The sequence below is a fragment of the Nematolebias whitei genome, chromosome 21 (genome assembly GCF_014905685.2).
Source record: "Nematolebias whitei isolate Nwh7 chromosome 21, NemWhi1, whole genome shotgun sequence".
In the NCBI taxonomy this organism is placed as follows: Eukaryota; Metazoa; Chordata; class Actinopteri; order Cyprinodontiformes; family Rivulidae; genus Nematolebias; species Nematolebias whitei.
Genome location: NC_056518.1, coordinates 6,602,810 through 6,608,884, shown reverse-complemented (window position 1 = coordinate 6,608,884; position 6,075 = coordinate 6,602,810).

Genomic DNA, 6,075 nt, shown 5'->3' with positions numbered 1-6,075 from the left:
TACCTTTAAGACCTATTGTTAGCATGATTAACTCTGTCACTTACAATGTTTCCAAATATCTGGCGTCTGTACTCATCCCTTTAGTTGGCAGCTCAGAACACCACATACAGAACACCATGGACTTTGTGGATAAGGTGAGGGATGTCATCATGGAGACTGATGAAACAATGGTCTCTTTTGATGTCACATCACTCTTTACGTGCATTCCTGTTGATGATGCAGTAGAGGTGGTCAGTTTAAGATTAAAATCAGACACCACTCTGAGCAGCAGGACCACGCTTTCCACAGAACAACTGTGTCAACTCTTGAAACTGTGCCTGCAGTCAACCTACTTCACATATGGGGAGCAATATTATAGGCAGAAACATGGGTGTGCTATGGGGTCTCCAGTTTCTCCTATTGTTGCCAACCTGTACATGGAGGAGGTAGAAAAGAGAGCCTTGACGTCCTTTTCAGGGACACCACCAAGTCATTGGTTCAGGTATGTTGACGACACCTGGGTTAAAATTAAATCTCAGGAAGTCCAACATTTTACTGACCACATCAACTCTGTAGATAAATACATCAAGTTCACACGAGAAGATGTAAAAAATGGCAAGTTGGCTTTCTTGGACTGTGAGGTCTCAGTCTCTGATAGAGGACATTTGCAAACCGAGGTGTACCGCAAACTCACCCACACAGACCAGTATTTGCAGTTTGACTCCCATCACCCTTTGGAGCACAAGTTAGGAGTCATCAGGACTCTGTATCACAGAGCAGACAGCATCCCCACTAGCTCGGGAGCCAGGCAGAAGGAGAAATCCTACACAAAACAGGCTCTAGAGCAATGTGGATATCCTAAATGGGCCTTCCTGAAAGCAGAGAAGAAACCCAAACAGGACTCCAGTCAGCCATCAAGTGAAAAGGAGGAACCCAGACCCAGACCAGTGGTCATTCCGTATGTTGAGGGGGTATCAGAGAAAATGAGACGTTTATTTTCTAAACATAATGTCCCAGTGGCTTTTAAACCCCAAAATACATTACAGCAAAAACTGGTTCATCCCAAAGATCCAGTCCCCCGGCACAAACAGAGTAATGTTGTGTATGATGTTCAGTGTCAGGAGGGCTGTGATCAGTCTTACATCGGGGAAACTAAACAGCCACTGGCCAAAAGGATGGCCCAGCACAGAAGATCAACACCATCAGGCCAGGACTCTGCGGTCTACACTCATCTCCAGGCCAGCGGTCACTCTTTCAAGGATGAAGATGTTCACATCCTGGACAGAGAGGAACGATGGTTTGAGAGAGGAGTAAAGGAGGCCATCTTTGTGAAAAGAAATCGTCCATCGTTAAACAGGGGTGGAGGCCTCCGGGTTCAACTGTCCCCCTCTTACAATGCTGTGATTGCTAGTATCACTCAGCCCTCTGTGAGTAGTAAACAGCCATCAGTGTGCTAATGAGCCATTGTTAGGCTGATGGTCCTTCTTGAGCATGTGATCAGCTGGTTTTGGTTGTCAGCAGCAAAACTGGTTCATCCACTCTGAGAAGGTGCTATTTAAGAGACTGAGCTGAAAACAGCACCTCAGACTGAGGAAGTCTCTTGGATGAGAGACGAAAAGTTTCTAGATTTTTTTGCTTTGTTTTTTTTTTTTGTTTTTTTGAATGTCCAGAGGACCAGATTGAACTTTTTTGGATAACCTCTGTAATTTCTCAACAAATGTTTTTAGTTAAACTCTAGCATGAAAGTGGCAGGTGATATGTATTCCTTCAAGAAATGATAAGCCAATTATTTGTATACTGAAATTCTACGTTTGCATTATGGAAACAAAGCTTAAAAAATGGCAATAGACCATCAGTGTGTGTTGGGTATTTTGTTTGGTATCTGACCTGTTCAAAGGCCACAGACCGGGTCACACTGCCCACATCGGTCAGCCGATGCGCTCTGTCATCCCAGCGACCATATGCCAGGTCTATCCCACCCACAAAGGCCACTGATTGGTCAATAACCACAATCTTTTCGTGATGGGCCCACAGATAGACTGAGGATGAGACGTGGTCTGGATGACGCATCACCTGGATCATATGTGACACACAGCAGACATGTAGTATGTAACATGAAGTTCTGACCGTAAGAATGACATGTTAGGATTCACCTGTTCACCTTGATGTTAGGGTGCAGGTGCATGAGTGTCCTTTTGCTGTAGCCTGAGTTGATACCCAGGGCAAGCTCCACCTCCTTATACAGCATCACAAAGATCCGCACTCCTTGTTGCTGTGGTTAAAGAAAAGGTGAATATGATAGAATGAAATTTAAGCTCCCCTCTGTGCGGACTAAATTTGGCAAAAGGGCCTTCTTTTACTCCACTCCTGTAACCTGGAACACCTTGCAAAAGGGTCTGAAGTTGTCAACTTTGACCACTTTAAAGGATTTTAAACAACTGTTAAGTTCATTGCAAAAACCAATGCAGACATGTTCCTGTTTTTAGTATTTTACATTGCTTTATAATGTAGCGGTCTTTGTTTCATTTTTCTATAATTTCTTTTATTTAATTATCATTTTCTTTTATTTCATTTTATATAGTTGTATATGACTGTCTATTGTTGTCTGTACCTCATCTGTGTTCTTTGTTGAAAACTGGTCTATATTGTAAATAAGTCCTTGCGGCTCAATGAGACTAACCTGAAGGTTGAATGAAAACTAGTGGATGGATTTAAAAAAAGAAAACCTCTTAAAAGTAATCTTTGGGTGTACAGTTAAAAAAGTCTTACCGTTTTAGAATAAATCCAGCTGTCAGCAAAATGCAAGATGTTGCAGACATCAACAGTAATTATTTAAGATTTTTTTCATTTTCTATTACTTACTGCTTTGCGTTTGAGGATGCAATCCAGCCTCCATCTGTTACCCTCGACAACGGGTCTCTTTAGGAAGATCTCTGGACTCAGCCTAACAAAAAGAAAGAAGAAGACAGAAGGATGCATGGAAAGTTTAAGAAAAGAGATAAAATAAGAAAAGCTATTAATCCCACTTTCATTTACTATAAAAATCATCCTGACTTTTACAATTTATATCCACTGACACATCTTTACCTACACCTGTCATGTTTCTGCCCCCTCCTGCCATAGTTTCTGTCCCCCTGCTCTGTTTTTCCTTCATATTCATGCCTCAGCTCAAGCCTGCTCCTGCCACCTTACACCACGCCCACTTTGCCTTGTCACCTCAACCAGCGCTCATCAGTTGCACCTGTTCTCCTGCCTTCTTAAGCGCCATGTTCACTCTCTACCCGTGCCAGATTATCAAACCTTTCACAGTAGTAGATGTCCAGCGTTCATGCCACAGCCTTGCTTGTCTGCCTGGTTCCGACCTCACGCCTGCTCCTTGGATTCCTCACCTTGCCTGCCCCTCTTCTTGTTTGAATATCTCTCTCTGACCACGGTACTGACTCTGCTCTCCATTACACCACCTATGCCTCTTGGATCTCATTGTGGATTAAGTTGTGGATTTCTGACCACCTGTGGATGATCCCTGCCTGTTCTACTGGACCTCGCTTTTGGATCTGCCCCAAAGTCTCTTGCTACACAGCCTTCTTGCTCAGCTGCATTTCACTCATCACTGGTGATGTCATCAGATCAACCTGTCAGGAGGATTCCTTTCTCTGCCGGACTGTGAAGGTTAGTGATCGCCTGTATTTCCCTGAGAACCATCACAGTCAAACCCACAAGTCTAACATTTCTCTACAGATTTGAGCCATCCACGGACCCAGACCTTCACCAGCAGCTCTGTTTTAATAAATGTTTTAAACCATTCCTGTTCTGTGTTGTTACTTAATCCAAAACCAGAATATTGTCAACAGCAGGGCAGACATGACAATAATATAGTCACAGGATGAGACACACACATTGGCATCCTGAGTGTACACATCAAAAATACTGTTGACTTGTATGACCCAGGCTGTAACCTCACTGGTAAATATTATAGCCTAGTGATCCATCACAGTCCATTCATTCATCCTTCTCTTTAACTCGCTTTTCCTTTCCAGGTCACAGGGAGCTGGTGATCTCCAGCAGTTAGTGACAGACCCTAGTTACCAATGACCAGAACAGTGGTCTGGTCATTCTAAATGTTTATTCCACTTCCAGCAGACATATGAATTCAAATGAAACATGAACACTGACATTTTTATAGTTACTAACACATGTTCAAAGTCAATTTTTGCAATGCATTGTGGTCTGGATATATTCATGCCTATTGCATTTAACGTCAAATCAAATTGTATTTGTCGTTTGTGTAAAGTCAAAGTTCTTCATTGTCATTCGCATCACATGCTGTACATGTGGTGGAACAAAACTGTACACAGGGTCTCAGTTACACCCAACAAAAGTATAAATTATGGAGAAAAAAAAGCTGTAGTAAGATCTAAAATATGAACTAAGAAATATGCTAAAACTAAGAATACACTAAGCAGTAATAGTACAAAAACAATACGCTGAACAACAGCAGCACAAACATGAGTCTGTGTGAGCAGATGACTATGAATGAACATATCAGAGTCAGAGTCAGAGTCAGAGTTTCTTTATTGTCATTCGCACCTCATGTGGTACATGTGGTGGAGCGAAATTATGTACGCAGGGTCCCAGTTACATCCAATATCAGCGGGAAATAAATCAGCAAAATGAGATCAGCAACATGGATAGTCCTCAGGACATATCAACAAAATGGCATTACAATTTTTTTTTTTTTTTCCCACTGTGGTAATCCTGATTAGGGATTCATGAGTAACGGCTTCAGGGTAGAAGCTGTTCCTCAGTCTAGTGGTTCTAGACTTAATGTGCCTCAATCTCCTGTCTGAGGGGAGTGGGACAAAAAGTGTGTGTGCTGGGTGAGTGGGGTTATTCATGATGCAGGTGGCCCTCTTCCTGCATCTGGAGGTGTAGATGTCTGTGATGGTGGGGAGGCTGACTCCAGTGGTCTTCTGTGCAGCCTTCACCACTTTCTGCAAAGCTTTATTCATTATGAAATAAATTCATTATGAATAAAGATATTCATTATGATCACTGACTATGGCCTCCTATGCAATGAGAAACAAATTGAAATCATTTTGGCTAAGGGTGGCCTTGAGCACCTCTGGATAATCTTCAGCCAGTTTATGTATGTATATATACTGTATATATACTGTATATGAAGATGGCGCCCGTGTACATGGCTTGCAATCCACCTCTACTGATGGTGTTCGGATTATTTTTGTTTTTTGCATTTCTCATCTGTGACATCAACTCTCTGCTTGGTGTATGACAGACAACAACTTTTGGATCTTCGTTTTTCTGTCACTGAAGTCACTTATTTGGAAAAATATGAGCGTACCTCTGGACTCCCCCCTCCTCCCCCCCTGCTGGCGGACGTGCCAGCTTACCTCCACTGCGCTCCTCACCTCCCTGCCCGGAGATATCGCTTCAGACGCCGGGGAAAACATGCTGGTCAGCTGGTGAAGCTTAAAGCTCTGCGCGCTGCATCTTCCTCTCCTGTGTGCCCGGACCAGGTAACCATCTTTAGTTGTCAGCCGGTGCGCAGCTCGGACCGACCTGGAGGGGCTGTTATTGAAAACCTGCAGCCATTAGCGCACGCTAACTCCACCACTGCTGGCTCCACTTCGGACAATATCCGAATGTGTTTGGTCAACGCAAGATCTGTTACCAACAAAACTTTTATCCTCAGGGACTACTTTCAAGAGCACGATTTGGACTTTCTGTGCATCACAGAGACTTGGATGTCTCTGGGTGAGTCCAGCGCCTTGACGGAATTACTGCCACCGAACTGTCTGTATTTTAATGCACCGTGGCCATCAGGCCGGCGCGGTGGTGGATTATTAACAATATTCAAATCAACTTTTGACTGTAAACAACTGCCCATCCCAGTTTTGAGCTGAGCGTCTTTGAACTCTGACATTCACCTGCAACGTTATTTGCACTTGTCTACCGCCCACCTCAATCAAAGGATTTCATAAATGAGTTTTCTGACTTCTTGGCTGAAATCACACCAAAATATGAGCATGTTTGTCATGAACCAGAGGCCGGATCGCAAACAACAACAACAACCACTGA